This window comes from Phasianus colchicus, chromosome 6 (genome assembly GCF_987193195.1).
Source record: "Phasianus colchicus chromosome 6, bPhaCol1.hap1.1, whole genome shotgun sequence".
Classification (NCBI taxonomy): Eukaryota; Metazoa; Chordata; class Aves; order Galliformes; family Phasianidae; genus Phasianus; species Phasianus colchicus.
The window spans coordinates 30,471,982-30,495,017 of NC_143441.1; the positions used below are offsets into that span (position 1 = coordinate 30,471,982).

Sequence of the window (23,036 nt, forward strand, 5' to 3'; positions counted from 1 at the left end):
GCCTCCCCCCCCCCCAACACCACGCGGGTGACGGGACTCCGCTCTGCCGCCCCCGCCTCCTCCGCGGGGCCGCCCCCGCCCCGCCCGCTCGGCGCGGCAGCCCCGCCGGCAGCAGGCGGCCGGGAGCCGCGGGGAGGCGGGCGCGGAGGAGGCGTTGCTGCCGCCGGGCGCTCTCCATCCGCCCCGCACCGACGTCGGTGCGAAGCCCTCCCTGCGCCCGGGGTGGGGGGGGAAAGGAGAGCGCGTCGCGGGCGAGAGGAGGCGGATGCTCGCAGAGGTACGGCTCCGACGGAGGGGCACGGCTCTGGGCTGAGCCGCAGCGGGACGCGGAGTGCCGGGGTGTCCGAGCACCGAGGGTCGTCCGGGAGGCAGCAGCCGCGGAGCGAGCGGAAAGCGCCGGGAGCGCGGCCGCAGTAAGTCCCGGCAACTTCGCCGCTCCGAGCGGGCGAGGGAGTCAAGAAGGTCGGGTGGCGAGCCGGGAAGGGACAGTAAGGCGAACAGTGAGAAGGGAGCGGGCTGCGGGGGTCAGAGCGGGGCCGGGGGCTGCCGGCGCAGTGGCTGGGGGACACCTGAGCCCGCACCAGCGCTCCCCGCTCTGCCCGGCGCTGTTTCCGCGCTCCCTCCGTCCCGCCGGGCTCCCGCTGCGGTGACAGCGCGGTGTGAAAGCGGCACTGGTCCGTCTCGGAGCGGTGCCGCTGGTGACGGTAGGTTGATGTATGAGGCTATTTACTCTGTGTGTCCAAGCACAATATAAATGCCTGCCAATTTTGTCTTCAAATTGCTGTATTGATTTCATTCTTGCGGGCTTCTTGACAAGGTTAAGGTAGTTGACAGTTTGTAAGGGAAAGAGAAAAACTTCTGGTTTATTCTAGTTACTGAATGTCGTTTGTAGCTGAAATGGTGCACGAAAAAATCATTCATAAAAAGAGCAAAAAGGACGAGGCAGTCCCCGGACCTCCAATAGGAAGATGTGATCCCCAGACCTCCTGCAGTCAGTATCATCAATACCTAACAGATGCCCTTTTGCCATGCTACTGTGCCCACCTGAACTTCAGGGCAACACGGTATTCTCCCCAAGACTACATGCCTCCCCTTTACAGTAGTTACATAGTTGAGAATGAATGAAGTCAGCCATTGCATTACTGCATGCTTTGTCTTTCTGTCAGCTCAGATTCAAACTGAGCTCCTGGTCCTTTCCTCTGGTTCTGGCAGGGCAGTGTTCAGCAGAAGCCCCCATGCCTGCTCCCAGAAAGGTCCCAGCACTGTGTCTCTGCTCTCAGCAGCTGAGGTTGATGAGGGAATTTAATTCACCACTCATACAATAATTGTGAGTTAAGGAAATTAAATACGGGAGAGCAAGTGTTTCCTTTGAATGTTTCCAGACATCTGTCAGCTTTTGCCATTAGGTAACCTTTGCTAAGTTGCCACTGTAGTAACTTACATACAGTGGCAGATATGAAATTGTGCTGGATGAACTAAAAGCTACCTGACAGTGCTACTGTATGCTAACTGTGTAAATCTTGGGTAAATCATGTCACCGTTCAGACCTAGAGTAGGTTTTGCCTTAGGTTTTCATTATCGCTTGAAGAGTTAGTGTCAGCCAACTTTGATTAGAAATTCAAGTGGAAGTGTTTAAATTCGGGCAGTGATATCTCTAACTCTTCACAGCAGTGTTTTGAAATCATGGATGATGGGCACAGAGATCTTAATGTTTAAAAATGGCTATATATAACAAGCTGTTTTGTACGTTCATGAAAAACAGGCCATTCAGACCTGCTTTACACTCATATTTTCATGGGCAATTTCATCAGAATGGCTTATAAGCAATATATACTGCTGCTTGCATACATACTGTATTATAACACAGGTATTCAGACAGGATGGGGACATTATGTTGCTTATGGCAAAGGCATTTAATATTGGATTTACTGTAGAATTATCGGCTAATAATAGAGTTCTGTGTTATGGTCTAGTTCTCTATAGCTCATGAGTTTTAAAGGGAGGTGAAGGAACAGAAGCATCCTTTCTAAAAGCCTTGTTGAAATACTACTGCATAAAATATGGGCAAGAATTAGCTTATTAAGCTCACCGAATCCAGTTTAGCAAACTTTTTTCTTTCAGATCTACAGTAGAAGAACCTTTTGAAAAAGAGAATTTTCATTAAAGATGAAAACAGTGTTTGGCTTAAGTGTTTCCTTTCCAACCTGCCTCCTGTATCAAAGAAGAATGGGACATTGCTGAAAGTTAGCCAGTTAGTGTTGAATGTTAACTAAAAGCTGTTATCTATAGTCCAGTAAGAAGCTAAATGAGCACTTGATTGTATGCTAGTCCCGTCAGTTTAATAATACAGTCTTGACCAAAATAGCTGCCAATAATTTCCATCAATTTTGTACAAGCAAAAATGGAAGAAGGAAAAGCATATCATGACGTAGAGTTCCTAAAAAGTCATTGCCCAGAAGAAACTCTTCTATATTTACTTTTAAAATGATACACACAAATACAGTTTTTGGAAAAAATGAGCAACGCAATAATGGAGCTACACTTACTTGGAAGCTGTGATAGCAAGTGCCTTGAGTTTCGGTTTTGCAAATGCTCATCAGTTCTACATATTATTAAGCTCAGTTTTTGTTTATTTTTTTTCTGATAATTGATGTTCAGGTCCTAATTGCTGCCATTGGAGTCAATATTAAATCTCCTATTAATATTCACACAGGTCATACCTGGGCCTTCTAGGAGCCATTCTGGTACACGCTGAGCACTTCCAATTGCTGCTGCTTGTGTCAGAGGGGTATCCGGGCAGAGAAAAATTCACTCCCTTCAGAAATTTGCAGTGTAGGTAGCAGAGCTAGAGACACCTTGCTGAAGGCTCTGCTGTAGGTCTGGAACATCAGTACTCAGTGCTTAACAAGGCTACACTGAGTAGCCTTAACAGGATTGAGCATTAATTGATGCTTTTGATGAAGGTACCCTCAAATGAGTGGCCAGTGCCTTAAGGTTAGGTGTTATTTCCCTCTGATGTCGTTTACTTCAGTTTTAAGCTCAATGTTTACTAGCAATAGCTTGCCAACAAACAGCACAAAATTGCATATTGTTTGTTCTGTGCCGCTTTTTGATCGTGTTCCCACTTCCCATTGGACACTGCTTTCGATCACTTTGCTTTGTAGGGAGTGGGTCCGACTTCCCGTAACACTTGTGCTCTGACTTTGTGCTCTGACACGAACACAGGTTCCAGGAACAAGTGGCTGAGTCAAGAAGCAGAGCCCTGGTTGCTGTGGGGCAGTGCTGCTGCACGAGAGCCATGCGGTCTGTGTGTGGGGCTGTTTTGTCCAAAGAACACTTGCTGCAATACAGATGCTGCAAGGAGTAGTTCTGATGCAGGGAAAACCTCCCTAGAAATCTCCTTTTAAGGTAGCTCTCATTCCTCTGAATCAGGAGAAGCAGTTGTGAAAGATGACATGGCTAAATAGCAGTGTTAATTTTAAGATAGAAGCTTGAAGATAAATAACAGGTATATTATAGATGTTTTGTGCTGACGCTTTTTGTTACTGTTACAGCTCCAGCCATGGTTTTTGATGGTAGAACCTCAGTTCATTGATAGTAACAATGCTAGGCTTGGTTTGATGCAGGCTTTTGCCTCATCAGTGAGCTCCTGAGCCACTCCCTGTGTTTGGGGTGATGCTTGGCTAAGGACTGGGTCACCAGCGTGGCAGGGACTTGTGACTCTCTGATGGAAAGCTCCATTTGACTGTCTCTGCTGACACTTACGGATGTAATACAACCAAGGAAGAGTGAGGAGTTTTGGGATTCAGCCTTAAGGTGAAAGTGGAGTCATTTAACAGAGGTGATAGGAAATAGCACTGTAGATATAAAGCACAAGAGCAACGCAGCCATAGGTTTCTCCATGGTTCCCCAAATGCTTTCAGAATGAGGATCATCCTGTAGAGAGCACAAGCTTTTAGCAAGCTGCATGCTTCAGTGCTGTAGTCTTGCAAGGTGAGTCCTGAAAGGAGGAGCAGCTAAATATGAGCACCACAGGGAGCCTACAGGGAGCAGCTCAGTGGGTCCAGGAAGTGATAGAAAAATGATACTGCACTGCTGTTCTTACCTGAACAGTGCAAAAGAGCTCTGTGAAAAATAAAATTCATGCAGATGTCTACTGTTCTTTGACATGATTGCACTGCTCCTGGTTTTTAACAGTAGTGTATGGTGTTCGGTAAAAGTGGTAGCAAACAGAAGCTTACTTTAAAATAAGCTTCTGGACCATGACTTTTTGATCATTTACATATTCTGGTTATACTTGTTAAAACACCTGGCAGAGACTTGGCAGAATTGATGTTTTACACCACACTTTTAGTAGCATTTGTGGAAATATGCATCCATTTCAGCTTCACGTGTCATAATTTCACGTAGCACTGTTTAGCAAATCATTTCCTGCAGGGTCGTATCCAGCAATGCATACAGGAGCCATATGTCTGTCCACGGCTTTTTATGAATGTTGTTTATTGTCACCAGAAGTCAGATGAATAATACATTTGATAAGTTTTGCAATACGTTTGAATCCACAGTTTCACAAGGTTTTATTTATAGTAGCTCTAGCAGTACAAAAAAGATATGACGTATGCTTGTTGGCAGCTTTGACGTGCTCACTTCAGTTTGTGATGTCCTCATTAGCTTGGACAGAATCACAAGTTAGAAAATTGCTGTTACTCAAAAGCCTGTGTTTGAAATGCCTTTCTCCTCCTAAATTGCTTCTAAGTGCTGAGCTACCCCTTCACAATTGGAAAAACAGATTTTTATTCTCTTGTTTTGTCCTAGAAATTGGACACTTCTGCAGGCAATGCCAAGTGAGTTCACAGATGCATTTAGAGGTTGCTTGAGTCAAGATGAGTTGTCTTGTCATTAGAGTTGTCGTCCCACAACTAAGCTGACAATAAAAACACACCTTTGTTAAATAATATGAAATGCTTCTGAAAATACAGTGCTGCTTTTTACAAAGATGTCAAGGCTCTACCACTAAAAATGTGCTGGCATCTATTTGCAAGAGGAAAAGAAACTGAACTTCTATTTTAATTTTTTTATTAGTGGCTGGAATGACACTCCACGTTTGGCAGCATCTCTCCAAAGGCCACCTGAACTTTCTTTATGTGTATTTATGGAGAAATATTTCCTCAGTTTTTGGTGCTCATATAACAAGAAGTGCTATAATCTGTGGCACTACTTAGCTCTACTTAGCTCAGTGGAAAAAAGGAGAAAGGTAATGAAAGACTGGATAACTTCACAGGGTGAATTAACCACTTCGGTTTCTCTTGCATATGCTCTCTAGTATGAGATATCTGTTATGAGGCAGCATTTCAGCTGAGATGTATGCAGGTGGACAACTACATTTCTGTTGGTTTCTCTCCAGCTGGTATCAATAACGAGTGTTAACTGCTTAGACAAATCGCAGATATTTCTGCAGTTATATTTGGTTGCTCTTGTTTGTATCTGGATCCTCTGTGCAGGATGTGTGTACTGGAGCAGCTATCTATATCCCCAAAGGGATTTTCCATTTGAAATTTACTTCTGTTGTGAAGGAGTAGTAAGTATGTATCCATCTATGTTGTCTTCGGTACAGAACCAGATTGGGTCTCACTTTCTGTTGCACAAACCAGATTCTTCTGGCTTAGTTACTTCTGGCTGAGGAGCTGCTCCCTCACTAGGCTCTTCTCATACATTGCTCTCCCTTTTCATTACTGAAACTTGATGGTGTAATTTATCATGTACCAGCTAGCAAGATGATAGCGTCTGCATTTGTGAGTATAATGCCTCACAGAAGAAGAAGAAATGTCATCCCATGAAGTTACAGCGGTTGATATGTTAAGGACTGTCATATCTCCTCTGTTGGAATACAGTGAACAAAAGATGTTTGATGCTCTTCAGATTGTCATGAAAGTCCTCCAAACTACTCTTAGAGCCTGAAATACCTTGTGAATGTGAGAATTTCTAACTCTTAAACAAGCTGAATGCAATCTCTTCCAAACAGAAATACTCGAGGACAAGAGATGGGATGCTTAGATGTTCACTACTTTGCCTGACTGCTTAGAAAACCTTTTTTTTTTGGCTTCGGTACTGACAAAGCTACCCACCATTGCTGACTTCTGTCATGCAACTGGAAGTAAGAACTCCTGTTCTTGTTCCTTTTTGTCTCCAGTCTCTTCTCTCCAAACAGTACAAAGGTACAAGTGAAAGGGAAGGGTTCGCTACTGCAATCTTTAGCTGTGCTGCTGGTGTGGAAATGCTCTGAAGATGGAAGGGCATGGGATACAGAAAGAAGCAAGTGAAGTAGAGTAGAAAAAAGAGGTGAAATACTGAAAAAGAATCAACAGAAAATGTAAAGAAGAAGGGGTTTTGCAGGAAAGGGAGAACACTCAGAAGAAAGTGACGCTTTAAATGATGTGTGCATCTGTGCGTTTAGTGGTAGAGGTGGTTTTCTGGAAATTGAAATTACAAAATACCTAATAAACTGATAGATGTTACTGTTTTCCATTTACATATGCAACAATGGCAATTTTAATTTGTGCTCCAGTTCTTCATTTTACAAATACATTGTATTGATAACAACAGATCATCGATCCTGGATTAACCACTTAAACAATCGTTGGACCAAATTACCGAATCTTAAATTTTTATACTGTAACTCTTCCAGGAATTGTATTTCTAGCAAAGGAAAACGGAAACAGGATTAGTGTGAGGCTGACTCAAGGGGTAGTTTAAGTCTGACCAATATAGAGCATCTCTGGTAAATCCTGTGGCTTTGCATCAGGCTGTTTAAGAACATTTGTTGAGAAATGGAGAGAGTAGCCCGCAGATAGCTGATCACATGCTTCTGGCTGTGCGGAGATTGGCTGCTTGGAGCTTAGAATCTCTCTTAAGTCCTGGTCTTGAGAAAAGCTCGGCGATGGGGAACAAATGGGTGCAAGTAGACTTCCTTTAGTGTCCTGAGTGCCACTTTCCTCACTACAGGCTGCTCGTTTCAGCCCTTAAGCTCTTTGTGTTTCAAAAGGATATTTTCCTCTGTGTTGGATGCTGCCAAGTATATTTTGAGTTGAAGCAGCATCAAGTAATAAATAATAATCATTGTTAATATATGCTTTTACAGATAAAACAGCCCCAGTACTTTCTACTCTGCTGTTTTTTATTGTGTTTACAGTTTCTGCCATCTGATGATGTTTGATGGTAAGTGCTTCCTAAAGATTGGAATCAGTTCAGCTCCGAAAAGAAAACATGTATGTTTGGTTTTATAAGTATTTAAACTCTTGCTCACTTCTTTGACAATCAGATCTGCAGAGTATTGAATGGAACAGAGTAATGAATGGTTCATCCCATCAAATGGTTCATGTCATTGGAGGTCATCACTGGAAAACCTCTAGGTTGTCCCTATATAACTATATCTCCTCTGCCTCACTGTATTTCACATCGCCCCATTCTCTTTTACCTAGCATCCAAAATTTAGTTTGCTTTATGAGCAAACTAAAAACTTAAGACATGCCCACTCCAGCATTTGTCATTGCTGTACCTCTTTGTCTGTAAAGATGTAGTAATTATACAGATCTCAGTATTTTATACTAATCCATGGTGAAATATGTTGCTGTCTACTTTTTATGAAGAAGCAAAAACCAGGGCTTCATGGCCTGTGGAGTATGAGAAATTAGAATGATTAAGCCAGAAGTTCTGTATGCACTGTACATGGAAAGGATTCCATTAGAACTCTGACTGCTTGCTAAAGGTATCTTCTTACCCTCGCAAAATATTGGGACTGTGTTTTATTAGTATCAAAGCCTATCATTTCTCCATTTAACGTAAATAAGTGGCAACATGTTGTCAGTATCTTTTTTATTATAAAGCAAATAATAAAAAGATGTTACTGCTGTATCACATCAAATAATATTGTTGATACAAGATTTATCAAAGTAATACACTGTAGTATTCATCTCATGTAATTCCACATGGAGAAATCATCTGGGTGTAATATTTAAAGTTAGTTATGCCAATTGCTTTGCAGTGGGCACTAAGAGTTCTGTCCCTTTCATGAAATGTTTTCACTAAGCAGTGTTAAAACACTGATGTATGTTCTTAAGACAATGATACTTGTTCTGTATGTGATTATTATGCCCAGCTTTGAATAGTAGGGTGCAGATAGGAGATATCTGAAAACCTAGCTAATGTAAGCAACTCTGTTTAGTTTATCACATTCAGCATATAAGCAGGACTTGCTGAGTCTCAGTGAGGTCCCACTGTCTTTCTGGGAATAATCTAAACCAAGTTCATGGACGGAATCTGGAGAAAATTCTGTGCTCTTCCTGCAGAGAAAAGTGTACTACTTCTGAACTTCCAGAATGTTTCATGCAGTGCTTGAGTTTAGTTGATTTTTTTGCTGAACCTCAGTCAAAGAATGAGAAAGATTATCTGTTTCTCATATTCATTTATGACATATATAAGGGGAAACTTTACTGAAGCAAACTGAAGAAACGTGAATGGGCAGTTGAGTGGTTTGAAGTATAATGTTTCAAAGAGAGAAGTTCTGCATTCAAAAAAACTGTAGGAAGGTCAAGTTAATGGAGGACACTTGAGTGTCCTTCAGTATCACAAATTGCTGGAGTGTAAGAGATGCAGAGCAGATGAGAGGACACCTCAGTAACGGTGATTACACGTGGATGACAAAATGTGGGAGGTCAACAATCGCTCGTATGTGCAGTTCCTGAGAGAAGCATCAACCACATTAGAAGAGAAACGTGCAATAGAGGCACAGACCTAGCAAACTGCCAGTGCACATGGGAGTATCATGCAAGCAAAAATGAAAATTGGTGTTTGAGGAGATGAATATTAAACACTGCAAAGTAAAATGAGAATGAAGCCTTCAAAGCGTGCAGCTGAATAATGTCACTGAGGAAAGCAGCCATTGGCAACATTGCTGTAAAAAGAGAGACTAATAGTGGTGAGACATGCAACTTTTTAAGTAAAATCACAAGAAATAGTCATTAAAAAAATATCAATATTGGGGTACAGTTTTGGGAACTGACTACAGAAAAGGCTGAACTTAGGGAACAAAACACAGTAAGATTAGCAGGACACAAGAACATCTATGTAGATAAAAGTCTAAGAGCAAAGATCTATACGCTCTGTTTTTGATACTTCTGCAGAATTCATGTTTGGATGTAAAGCTTGGCTATTTGTTACATTTAATAAAAACATAAAAGACAGTGAAAACTGGAAAAGGATGTTGCCTGGCAGGCCCATAGGTTACTAAGTGTCCAAGTGTTTGAAGACAGAGCGTGTCCATTGACTGCTGCAAAATGTATCTATAAGGCAGTACCAGAAGAAGCATACTACGTAGTGATAACGATTATCTCTGCTTTGAGCCCCTTGACAATTAAGACGTTAATTAGAAAAATGAAGAAGACATGGCAAAAGGTGTACTTGACGATGGCAGTAGAAAAGGAAAAGGATAGGATATTCCATGTGTGCATGCTTATAAAGGTCTTTAAGGCAATGAATCGGGAACAAAACAACACAAGAACAATCATTAAATGATACAGGAACAAAACAACCCACTCATCCTAGATGGCATCACTTCCAAGTCCTCTCTAACAAGCATTTTCATTATGCTAAATGCATGATTTGGTAGTGGAAGGTCAGATAAGACAAGGAGGATGACTAATTAATGCCTTCCAACACTCTATCCAGAGAGCAGCGTTTCAAAAATGCCTGCTTACATATCATCTGCACAAGATATATCAAAGAAGAGGAGCCTTGAAATAGTAGAATATCCTAATCTCTTGCCAGAGCAAATGCTACTAAAACTGATGGTGTTAATCACATGGTGCTGGGTGTATTTCTAAATCACAGTCAGATCCAAATCACTAGAGAGCAGATGGATGAGAATAGCTGAGCATTGGAACAGATTGCCTCGGTAGGCTGTGGAATTTCCATCCCTGGAGAGTTTTGAAACCAGCCTGAATACAGCCGTGAATAACCAGGTCTGACTTTGAAGTTATCTCTGCCTTGAGCAGGGGGTTCTACACTATTTCCATAGCTCCATTCCAGATGAGTTTTTATTGTTGTTTTGTTTGTTTGCTTGTTTTTTTTCTGTGATTCAAGGAGATCAGGAAGATACTTTGGTCTGGAAAGAAGGTATCCAGGAATATCCAAAGAAAGAGGAAAGGGGAAAGGGCTGAATGCACTAATTCTCCAGAGGAAGGGTAGCATGGTCTCTGCTAAGCAGAAATGGTGGGATCTTTGTAAGCACTTAAAGGGGAAAGATATTATATTTTATGGGCCAGTAATGACCTAGGATGCTTTTTTAAAAATATGGGCACAGTTTACCTTGAAGTGAAATGTTGAGTGGGGAGGTTCCTCTATAGAAAGCACTGTTTGAGCTGTGGACATGGAGATATACACACCTGCATTTATAATGCTGCCACATAATGATGTTAGCCATTTTAAAACATTTCTCCTTCCATGTCTTAGGTCTTATTTATTTATCTCTCATACATATGATGTGCTGAGCAGGTATGTGATGGGTGAATCCCATCTGGTCCCATGAACTTGTGACAGTCTACATGGAATAGTAGGTCTCTGTTTCCGCCTGAATCGGGGTGTTTATTCTGCTTCCCATCCCAGACCTACAGGTCAGGGGATAGAGTATAATTAGTCAGACTTCTAAAAACAAGCATAAAGAAGCCATTGAGAACCTCAGCCTTTTCTTTTTGCTCAGTGATCACATTCCCTGCTGCAGCCAGTAAAGGGTGGAGATTCTCCTTAGTCCTCCTCTTATGTAATGGAACACCGGTAGGAAGTTTCTACCACTACTGTCGTACCACCAATATCCACCTCTGACATCGTGGGCCAGTGTAATAAAATAGGAGGCAGTACTTTTGGAGAAGCCCCTTGTTTTCCAAAGTATCCTCTGGCTAAGTGAGCACAACTCTTCAACAAAATGGCAAGGCAGAGGTGCTGCCACACAGACAGGAGGGATGCAGTACTTTAACAGAACTGTACAAGCTAATTTCCACCAAGACTTTTTCCAGGGCTACTGGGGTAGGTAGAATTAGAGTTTTCTGCAGCCAGAAGATATATTTGCACAATGCAAAATTCCCTCCTTCTGGAACAAGGTCCTTATTCACTTACAAATGTTATTTTCTGTCCTGCTTAAAACCAATCTTCTTGGCTAGTAATTAAAAAAACAAAATTTGCATTTTTCTTTCCATAATGTCTGCCACCCTTGGGCAGAACTCTGTTTTTTTCAGCAACTGGGAAACAATGAGTGCATAATGGGCATTTCCATAAACAAGTCATAATAACTTAAATCACTGCCCAAAATGTATACTTGGAAATTAACGCGTATGTTGACTGGAGTCAGACCATCTGTCCTTTTATGCCTGAAAGTAGAATGGTAATACACAATAAAAATGCACGACACAAAATTAATTTCCTCAGTGTCTAATGAGGAGATGGACCGGTGCATGGTGCTGCCAGCACAGAGGCTGTGAGGTGACCTCAGAAGCTGTGACCAAGGCGAGCCGGGTGCCAGCAACCCTCTGTGCTGCATGGCTGGGCAGGCCTGTAGGGTGGGCAACTCTGAACTGGGTTGCTCTGGTGCCTCTTGGGCCTGGGAGCTGTGTTCCTACTGCAACACTGAACCCAAAGTACTGCATCCTGCCTGGCACTGCTCTCAAATACGCATGGGTTTGATTCATATGGAGTCATCTTTGTACTGTCAGCAAAGAGGAATGAGGAGTGACCGTAATGAAAATGATCACAGCACCTGATGTGAAGAATTGCAGGCTGCTTATGTGATTGAGGTCTCTTTGCATTAATCTGGTAGAGAGACTGGAAATATCAGATATAAATACAACCCTTGTTTGCTTCAAAGCCTTTTATCTCTGCTAGAGAAGTATAATTGGTCCCAAGGGTAAATGAGAATGTAGCAGAGAACCACACTCCTCTCTGGAGGTTTGTATTTAATCATGGAAACCTTATAAACCTATGCCAATGTTGCACTTTTTTTTTGTTTTCTATTTTGCACTCCACAGTTGCAAGGAGTGTTAGGTAGAGCATAGTAGTTTGCTCAAAGAGCAAAGATGGAGCAATGCCAGACACAGGCATGGACTGGGGGATAGGTGGCTGGGGAGCAGTGCAGCAGAAGGGACCTGAGGGGGCTGGGGAGAGAAGCTCAGCACAAGCCAGCAGTGTGCCTTGGCATCTTGGGATGCATTAAGCACAGCATAGGCAGTCAGTCAAACGAGGTGATTCTCCTGCTGTGTGTAGCATTGGTGCAGCTTCGTCTTTGAGTAACGCATGCAGTTCTGGGCTCCACAGCATAAAAAGGGTTTTAAGAACCTTGAAAGCATCTGGAGGAGAGACCATAGCAGGCAACAAGGCTCAAAGGCATGCCTGTGAGGGAGGCTGAGGGCACCTGGGTTGTCTAGGCTGGGGGAGAGGAGGCGAGAGGTGGCCTCACTGCTTGCTGCAACTGTTTCAGACTGGACATGAGGAAAAATGCCACTACAAGAGGTTTCCTGGTGAAGTTGATGCCCCAGGCCTGTCAGTGCTCAAGAGACATTTGGACAATGCCTTCAATACATGCTGTAACTGGTTACCCCTAAGAAGTCAGGCAGTTGGACTCAGTGATCTATAAGGTCTCTTCCAAGTGTTTTGTTCTATTCTAACAGTATTTTAAATAAAAAAACCAAAACCAGTAATAGAAACAGAAGTGTAGTTGCAGAACAAATAAATAAGAGGGCTGAGACAGTCTCTCTCTCACACACACAAAAGGGAAATATATATGCAGAGCAGAAACTATTTAAATGTTTCTTTTTGACCACTTAGCAAGGAAGGCCTGAAGCACAGTTTGATTTTCCTCTAAAGCGTGATACCAATCCCATTGTGTTTGCTTGTGCATGTCTCTGCATGTCTGCACGTGTTGCATCTTCTAATTGTTTGCATTGGAAAGCATTGATGTTGCTTAGTGCCTCTCAGCCTAAAGCAGAGAATGGGAAAGAAAAGTGATGTGCAGATTGTTAGAAGCATCCTTCTCAGTAGGAAGACAGGCACCAGAAGGGAAAGAGTTAAGGAAAGGATATGGAGGATAAATTCTCATGGAACATGGCTATTGCTGCTCCTACAGGAGAAAAAAAGAATGAATGCATGAGCTAGAAGAAAAAGAAAACCACAGGCTTTTGGGAAACCCTGAGCTTAAGGAGAACAGAAAGCTATTAATTTATTTTTGCAATTTGAAGGGGTTTTTCTGGAAAGCAGGCTTTTTCAGGTCCTCAGAGCTAACTGATTTACCTCTCCAATCTTTTACTAGAGGTGGATGAACTGCCCAGTAGGTGGCATCCTTTTAACACAGTGCTAATCTTCCCCTGTTTTTCTTTCTTTTTTTCTTAAAAGCATTTTTCTGCAGAATTTAAATTGATTTTCACAGAATCAGCACATGCAGAAGTTATGTTAATTGAGAGCTTTAAGTCAAAACCCCCAAATTTGGAATACCCAAGCTGCCAAAAACAAGTATTTGGGAATCTGAATAAGAGTGGGAGACAGAGAATGTCTTTTCCCTCAATGGTTTAGAGAAAGGTTCTTCTGAGGAAGTTTACAACAAGCTGCATCTTCACAGCTCCTGCTGGAACCATTCTTGTGGTTTCTGACTTAAGGACTCTGGTCTAATTTAAGGACTCATTTTTGGAATGTGATGTTTAGGACATCCTGTTCGCATTTGAGCAACAGGTGATAGAGATTGTGACATCTTCCTCCTGCATTTAATTTACCTCTCTTACATCTTGTTCACTTCTGAAATGTCTCCTTTTTTTTTTCTTCCTATAATGTTGATGTTGATAGCTGGGAAGGCAGATGCTTGCAAAACCATCTCTGCATTGTGTGTCTGCACACAGTTCTACACAGGAATGAAATCCCTGGAAAGGCACATGCTTTAGGCTGCTAGCATTGAGCACAGGACATCAGCGTCAGGTACCAGCTGTTCTTTCAATTAGCCAGTACTCCATATGATACCACACAGATGATTCACAGACTGACTGCAGGTAGACAACAAATTTGCTCAAAGTGTTGGGAATGTGCAGTGAATCAGAATACTAAGTAGCCCAAGATGCCTCTTCTCTGCCTGAGAAAGGGTTTTTGGACATGTGTTCTTCATATTGGACAGCCACCTCCTGATCACCTTCCCCAGGAAAGGAAAGTGTCAAAACCCTGCTCCACTTCATAGTGGCTGGAATTAACCTTCTTTTATTTAAGAGAAAAATTGTTATGACTGTATGTTTCACCCAAAATTGTGTTGAAGATTTTATTTTAAACGACATACGGCTTTTCCAGTATTTTTTATGGGTGCTTACTCAGTGCTAGGCTTCTCCCATCTAAGAAATCCATCTCTGTGTCTTCTCCCATCCTTGTCCATTCAGTGTAAGACAGTTTTGGATACAAAACCCCCCAAGAGACAAAAGTACAAAATGATGGTGAATTATTGCTGGTGAGTAGAGAGTGAAAGAATATTTCCCTGGCTAGGAAAATCTACAGCAAGAGTTTGGGGAAGCTTTTTCTGGTGGAAGTGCTGATAAGCAGTACTGTGTTTAGTGAATACAACTAGGATTACAAGGATAATCTTCTAGCCAGGTGTGAACTGCAGCAGTCTTCCTGAACCTGCAGAGCATTCCCGTCCAGCTGCTACCAACCATACCTTTCTCAGCTTGTACCAAACTGACATTCATGACAGCTTCAGAGAGAGTGGCCATATAAGGACCATGCTGACTTAGAAAACTTGTGCTACTGTTTGGAAGACACTTGAAAGAGCTGTATGCTTGGCATCAGAGGAAGGGACCCTGTAAACAAAGGCAGGCTTGGATAGACTGAGAGAAGTCCCTAAAATAACTAATAAGCTGGAAGAAAGCAGAAGGGCAGAACGCCTCCTTAATGCCAGCCTTCAGCTGAGTTTCAGTGCTTGTGCTGAGGAGGAAGAGGCCATAATGCAGCACTGGGCACTGCTCTGGTGGCTGTCACAGCAGTGTTGTCACAACACACAGACACATCTGCCTCGCCACTTGCTGACTGATAGTGCTTTAATGACTCATCTGTGTTGGTGTTCAGGCAGTGGGAGTCTGTTAACAAGGGTTGCTTGCAGTCCTAACCCAACCTCTGCTGTGACTGCTTAGCAGACCAGCAGGTTTGTCAGCATGTCCATCATGGTTACTGTATAAGGTGTTGTACAGGGCTGAAATCCCACACATTTAGGCAGTCTGAAGCCGAGTTTGAAGAAACAAACAGTTTTTGAAGCACCCCAGTGCACTAGTACACTTTGAATTCTATAGGAAAGCTTTACTCCTTTGCATACAGTCTGTTTAAATTACTGTTTTTCAGTGCTTTTCAAAGACCAAAGCAAAATGCTGTTCCTGTCCCAGAAGATTTACCATTTGAGCCAAGAGAAAGATGTAGTCAATGTTGATTGAAACAGAGCTAGTTAGGATGATAGGCAGTAGTTAATAGCAACCTATTCAGCAGTCCTACAAGTTTATTTTGGAGTGCTTCTTTCTTGCCAGATGTTTTAGAAAATGTGATAAAGTTTAATTATATAGTTACAGAGTTAATTAAGAAATTATAGCAACCACCAAGTGAAATTAGGAACTGTAATCAGGAGGGAAAAGGGTTTTATAGAGCAGCTTTGAAAACAAGTGTATGAAGAGAGGAGAGGAGGAAAGAAAGCAGTAGGAGGAACTAAGTAGGCTTTTGACACAACATAGGTGCTATGAATAGAGCAGATGTAGCAGAAAGCTACTGCTAGGTGCTAGCCAATATGACTGCTAAAGGAATCCTGGTATTAAAAGAGAAAATACAGAAGAAATCCAGAAGATGGATTGGAGCAAACACATGGAAAGTTTTGAAGTAAGAAGAGTAGTTTTGATAAGGATCCAGAAAGGAATCATGAGACAATGAAGTTAAAGGAGGACAGGGTAGAATGGATATTGGTCTTTATGATGTGTCACAGCAAAAAATTTGTCTAGACTGTTCAGCTTTAAAGAGTGAGCCTGGAAAGGGTTACAGCTGAATTGTGGAGAGTAAGCCTTGAAGGGGATTGCAGTAAATAGCTGCACTGGATAAAATGACACAAAATGTGAGACTTGTACGTGCAACAGTGACTTTCTGACTGTAATCCAGTATTTATTTTCTCTTTTCTTTTTCTCTCTCTTTTGTACTAGACTGTAATATTGTTTTTAAAATACAGCTGTGTTTGGTGATTTCCTAGATAGACTTGTGGCTGTTGGATTATTGGACTGGTTACACAGTAGGTTACTGGTTTTGTTTCAAATTTGCTTTTTTTGGTAAATGTTCCCCAATATGCCTCATGCTTTATATCTCTGAAAATATGAATTTTGTAGAAGAATGCATGTGTATACAAGTGTGGTAGTATCAGCTTCACAATCTATATTTGCTTCTATATTTTGCTTTTAAACTTAGAAATATAAGGCACCTTTTAATTACTTTATCCTGTTACAGAAAATGGTGTGGTCTTGACCTGCAATTAGCAACTACTGATGGTTCAGTTGTAAAGCAGAGCATGGTTCAGAGATGCAAATATTTACTTAAGCTAGTGTATGCTTGTTTTCATCGCATGGAGCACTCTGGTCATTTAATAATTAAAACTGTCTAGACTTAATTAGGTATGTGATGACTTCTGTTTTAGACGTGCTGTATCCGGTTCCTGCTTACATATCTGACTTGGTACTTGGTCATGCCCTGGGGATCTCATGGTCCTCCATGGAATCAGCACTGCAACCAACTCAGAGTAGATCAGGCAAGTCCCTAATAGCTTCTTAAGAGTTCCAGAGTGTGCAATTGTCAGCAGAAATGAATGATTTATTATCGGTTTACTGATCAGGAATTGCACAGTGTGTAAGTGAACTAAGAACTGAGCAGCTCAGAATGCAGCCTCTCGTACTTTATGCCATGTTTGTCTATTAACTACATTTTCAGCACTTATCTCTGCCTAGCGGATTGGGAACACACATGCAAAACACACTAAAAACTATTTCACCACAAACAAGCAGAGATAATGAGCTAATTTCTATGGAAATCTGTTCAATATTGTTATTATTGCCTGCCTACTAGCTGTTCTATAGAAATATTTGTCCAAATTTCATAGCTTCTCATTTAGCAAAGAAGACTGAAGAAGTAATAGCATAAAAACACATAGGAGGTAATTCATTCACAAATAAAATTATAATTCTGGAATATAATTGAGCTGACCTTAATTGAGAAGAAAAATTGGTGAAATCACTTCCTGTGGGTAGAACATGTAAAAGAGCTATCAACTGTAAGGCCAGTTGTCACATTGCAGTATTTCATCAGTGTGGATCTGTTAATCTTACTGAAGGTGATCCCACTCAGCTCTGATGGAATACACAATTGATAACATAATGCAAAATACTTTTGACTTAAAAAGGACAATTTGCCTGAAAAACGAAATAAAAAACAGTAACAAAAAAAACAACAACAAATGAATGAAAGCAAAACCAATTCTTAATCTATTCCTATTCAAATTTGACATACCCTTCCATTGTTTCTTGTGGGAAAGGCATACATCAGAAAATTTGTTTGGAACATGTGAGTAGGAGTCAGAAAGGTGGTCATGAAACAACAAACTAAGGGGCTCATGTATACACTCCCTTTGGGCACTGTGCAGCCAAGCGTTTCTTTGACCTTTCTTAGCAGCAGGAATGCACCTGTCAGTAATGAAAGTTGTGTTTCTGGTCAAGTCTGAGAAGCAAGTCTGATGTGTCAGACAGTGATTTTGTCAGATTTCATGGCTATAAACCCAACAATGGGTTCAAACTTGTTGAAATCACTCTGGAAAATCTGCGAAGAATATAAGAGTGTAGCAGGTGGCTCATTAGATAGTAGTCTTTGTCCAGAATCAATACTGAACCAGTACTGCAGGTACTGTTGGTCAGTAAATGCAGACAGAGGTAAAAAATGAGATTCTGATCATTTGACAATGGTAATTACAGATGCTAAGTTTTTCTGTTTATTTTTGTATGAGATTATTGATGGCAACTCTCTTGTCTAAGAATAATTCCCAGCAAGGGAACATGCACGAAAAACCTGCAAAATGTTTCATTTCTTCAGTGCCACCCTCTGATCCAGTCAAACGTTATCAGAAAACGTGTTATAAAAGCTGCAGAATCCATCTCCTGTAATTACATGGCACCTCTATATGTTCTTTCTCCAGGCAGTTCCAATAAAATGTGAATTGCAGTCTTCTTTCTCTGCTGCCTTTGATCCTGCCCTGTAACACAAAATATTTCACGTACTTGAGTGCTCCCAGTTGAAGTATATGCAAAAATACTTGCAACAGTGGTCTGTAAATTATGATGGGATACCGCTGTGAAGATACTCAGATGTATCTTGAAAACAATGCACTGAAATTAAGGTGTTTTTTTTTTTTTCCTATTTAAAGGTGTAATGTGTAAAGTGCATCACATCCCTTTGAAATTAAAAACTATCTCATACTAACAGCTGGGGAAGAAATTTCTGCTACATAACTGTCATGGAGCTCGCTATTTTTTGTTGTGTGTTCATAACACAGTCCTAGTTTCAATACAACAGAATTAGAATATCAATTGCCTGTTTTTATCAGAGCACATTAAAGTGTTTAACCAAAGTGAAATTGATTGCATTGAATTGCAAATTTCAGTTGAAAATAAATCTAGATCACTGTAGAGAAGTCAACATGCTCTTTAACTTCATTGTACAATAATATGAGTTTGAAAAATGATTGCATATTCTCCTTAAATGGGATTATATTGTTAGCTCTGTGCACTGAGATTTATGTTGTCTTTAGGTTGTGTCTTGAAGCTGCCATGGGTTTAGGCTATACGTGTCTGTCAGGGAGCAGTTACTAGTGCCAATGCTTCCTTAATCTCTAGGTTCAGGTTTGTTGCATGGGAGCTACTTCATGCAGAGTTCACCAATGAACTTTACTATATTGCTAGTATACAAATAAATACGTATAAGGAGGCTGTGTGTTTCATTTTAATCTGATGGACTGTTCAAAGATCTGCAAAACAGCATAATTCTCACCCTTCCAAGCTGCTGGCTCCTGCTCAGCTTCGTGCTCACCATGTGCCTTAGGCAGCTGAGTAATGGAGTCTGCTTGTATGATGGAAAGACAAATCTCACCGAAGGTATTTCTTGGGCCTCAAGTCGATCTTTCTCCAGGGTATGGAAAGGGAGTCCTGGCTGCCACCTGACTGACCTGTCTTGGAAGGAAAATGAATTATTTCAAAATAGTAATGGACTTGAATGACTTCTCTATTGTGCTCATTTGTAGCAGCCAGCAAGTAGTTTAAAAGTTACAGTATTAATAAAAATGATCTGTGGAAAAACATGGAGAGTAAATGTCAACATTTTTAGGGTTTGGAGCTGAAAAAGTTGTCACTTCCAAACTATTACTAATATGAAAACTTTTCTGAGTAATAGTAACACAAAAAGAACAGAAACAAACCTTCCTACCCAGTTCTTTGAAGATGCTTTGGCTGTTGTGCCTCTCAATTTGGCATCAGGAGTCATCTAAAAATACGTCTCATGAACAGTGTAGCTAGCTTGACTCAGGAGATTTTTGGATGTTGTATACTTTTATAGGACATTATGAAAGTCATTACATGAAGTTATTGTGTTTGCTCAATTATTTGGGACTTACAGCCTACCCTGTGAGACTGTAGGAGGTGATATGTGAAAGTGGCAGTTTTTTCAAAAATCCAAAGCCATACCAGAGTGACAGAATCAGAGAATATCTCCAAGTTGGAAGAGCCCCACAAGGATTATTGAGTCCAACCCCTGGATCCACAAACCACTACTCAAATTCCAAACCCTACATCTGAGAGCATTGTTCAAATGCTCTTTGAACTCCAGCAACCTGGGGCCATGCCCACCGCCCACTGATGAGGAACTTTTTCCTAACATCCCACCTGACCCTGACCCTGCCCTGACACAGCTCCATGCCATTCCCGCAGGTCCTGTCACTGGTGGGGCACTGAGACAGGCTTCTCAGGGCAGTACCTGAATATATAAATGACAAAAAATAGCATATTATGTAATGATGTATAAATGAAAGATTCGATGAGCCAAAATTTGCATAACTTCCAGGCAAACTGCACTGTGAAGTGGCTTGGCTATCTCACAGTGTCTGTATTTTTCAAAGGTTTTTGTCAATACACAATTTTAGTTATTGTAAAACATTCTGCTTCTTAGGTTACTGGACCAATATAATGAGCTTACTTTATGTTGAAATAAAGTACGTACAACTTTAATGCTATTTGTTTTCTATTTTTCCAATTTAGGAAAGAGCTGTATTATTCTTTGCTCATGCTAATGAAAGCACAGCATTTGAAATTATTTCCAGCATATCAAATTAGTTAAGAGCTAATTAAAACCTAATTGCTATATCTGACTTGCTGGAAAACACAATTATACTTGCAGACATTATCAAAAGTAAGGACAAGGAAATTAATTGTAACCAAGTTGACTAATTTCGTGATGGCAATGATACTTAGGGCAGCATTCAGTTAATTTCAGGTTATTTTCACACTATTAAGCCTCAATCTTTTTTTTTTTTTTTCCCAGAAAAAAATTTTAACACAATGACAATAAGCAAAGATCTTCCCTTTCCACGTGGGATCTTCCTTTCTCTTCAAGTTTTCACAAACCTCATCTTTGGTTTCTGAAATCAGAGAGCCACATCCCTACTGTGCTCCAGGCTCAATGACCAGCTCTGATCCTCTTCAGCAAGGAGGCTTTGGGGCCACATCAGAAGTGCCTATGTAGTTCACCTAAGAAGTGAGTCTTAGTGCCCATGATGAGGCTGTCAGATGCAAAATCCCAATGAAACTAACAGCTCATTTTAGCTCATTTTATTTTCCAATAACTTAAGGTGAAATACTTAAAAAACTGTACTGAGTGTACTAAGTAAAATTAGTTTTATTCTTACATCCAAAGAGCCCTACCAATGCCTTCATTGCTGCCTAATGGCAATTACAAAAAGCGTATGATATCCTTATATGTAGGATATAAATAAAAGAAGGTGTACAAGTCTCTGATTCTACTCATTATGACTTCTAAATTGTGAGCAGATTTTTTTGTCCTCTCTAGAAGCAAATTGAGTGCCACTGCTGTCACATTTTCTTAATTTTCTGCATTTCCTTGTATCCATGTGAGTGACGTACCTTCACTGCCTGGAATGGCTCCCCTTGTGGCATGGGAGCTCTATCCTATCAACAGCTGTGTGAGAGGAGGCTGCTGCAGTCAGAACTGCATGGCATCTGGAGCTTGCTTGGAGTTGTGGAGATGGCAGAAGTTCCTGGAAAGTGTGTCCAGCTGGAGAAAGTTATTTAAGGTTGCACCAATACTTTCCTAACTGGTGTCCATATGGAGAATTGGGTGGTGTCCTCATGGAACAAGCTGTTCTTGTTTCCAGCTAAGAAACATTAAAGTCAGCTAAAAATGCACCAGTTTCCCGGTATTAGTTCTTTCCATGCAATGTGGGGTAAAATAGGATTCTGAGGAGGAACAGAACTGATTTTTGAGAGTGCAGCTGGGGTAAGGATGTGGCTATTGGCTTTCAGAAATGAAGGAAGGTGAGGTCTCTGAAGTCCTGAATAGTAGGGAATTTTGTATTTCAGGTCCCAGGTGGAAGGGAATAATCTGCACAAATTCTGTTTTTATTCAAATATGTTCTGGGAAGAAAAAAAAACTGGGGTTTAGTAGCATAGAATCAGAAGTGCCTATGTAGTTCACCTGCTGAAAGAAAGGCCTTGTTCAGCCCTGGGCATCTGCTGTTGTGGTTGTACTGTGGTCCAGGAGGGATGGTTCCTCTGCTCCATCTCAGATTTGAGCTGTGCTCTACTGTTCTGCCACCACCTCACTGCACCTTGATCCTGGCTTGTCAGGCTCATGCTCAGAAGACAAGTTGTGGGTATTTCTGATAGCTGCTTTAGGTGTTCGCTTGTAATTAAGTCTTAATTAATGAGGCTGTTCACATCGAAATGTCAATTAGAAACAGCATGAGCATTGCTGGATCACTTGCAGTTGTGTTCAAATGAAGCACAGCTGTACAAAAAGTACTTTCTGAATTTCATTTTAGTAAAACTTGTAGGAATTATAATTAGCCTCTTGAAGCCAGCCTTTCTGAAATCTTCTGTCAGTGTATTTTCAGAGCTCCCTGATTACATGCAAGGGGCTACAGTTTCTTATCTGCCAGAAGAAGCAGAAGAAGTCTCTCTGTCTCTTATTACAAAGGCATCCTCAGGCTGATGTCGCTGGGAAGCTGAACCCTTGTGGTCCACTGCTGGCCTGGAGGTCAAACCTGCTCAGAAGAGCAAACCACAACCTGATCAGGTTTGCACCAAATCCTCTTATTGAAGGATGCTGGTGTAATTCTAACACTGTTGGTATTCTTCTGGCTTAGAAAATCTTTTGCTGTTCAAAACTGAAGGGATGTATGCAAACAGGTTGCCTTTCTTAAGAGCATGTGAGTGAAGTGTCCCTAATTGGAGTGTCTGTGTAAAGCAGTCTTTCCAGGCGTCAGGCCTGCCTGTATGCTCTGTTCATGTGTCTGCCTGTATGAATTGTTCCTCTTCACTCCAGGGACTCCTAGTCTCCCAAAGTGGCTTCTATTCACTTCAGTCTCTCTTCTAGTCTCTTTCCCTTTTATTCTTTAGTTTGTTAGCCCCATTATAAAGCCCCATATTGCATCTGTACTACATTATGTTCTTCTGGTATAAAAAACGTCTGTTTTTTTTTTGTTACAGTAACCTAATTACACAGCAGACTCACACTGACTCCTTAGGATAAGTTTTAATCAAAATTTTAAAAATATCCTTGGAACTTGTCAGTGTTGTTTTGTTGTTTTTTTTTTTGCAGATGCAGAACCTGTGACCCCTCATACTTGTAAAGACATAGCTTTGGTGATCATTCTTACCAACAAAAAAGATCTTAGGGAG

The 23,036-nt window shown here is 41.2% G+C and overlaps 1 protein-coding gene across 1 annotated transcript in view; it reads left to right on the plus strand.

The window, feature by feature from the left end:
- The first annotated feature begins 230 nt into the window (after nucleotides 1-230).
- CALCR (calcitonin receptor) overlaps nucleotides 231-23,036 on the plus strand; it is a 131,248-nt gene continuing 108,442 nt past the window's right edge. The window contains exon 1 of the mRNA XM_031614398.2: nucleotides 231-413. The gene's annotated coding sequence lies outside the window, so the exon portion shown is untranslated. The remainder of the gene's footprint in view (nucleotides 414-23,036) is intronic.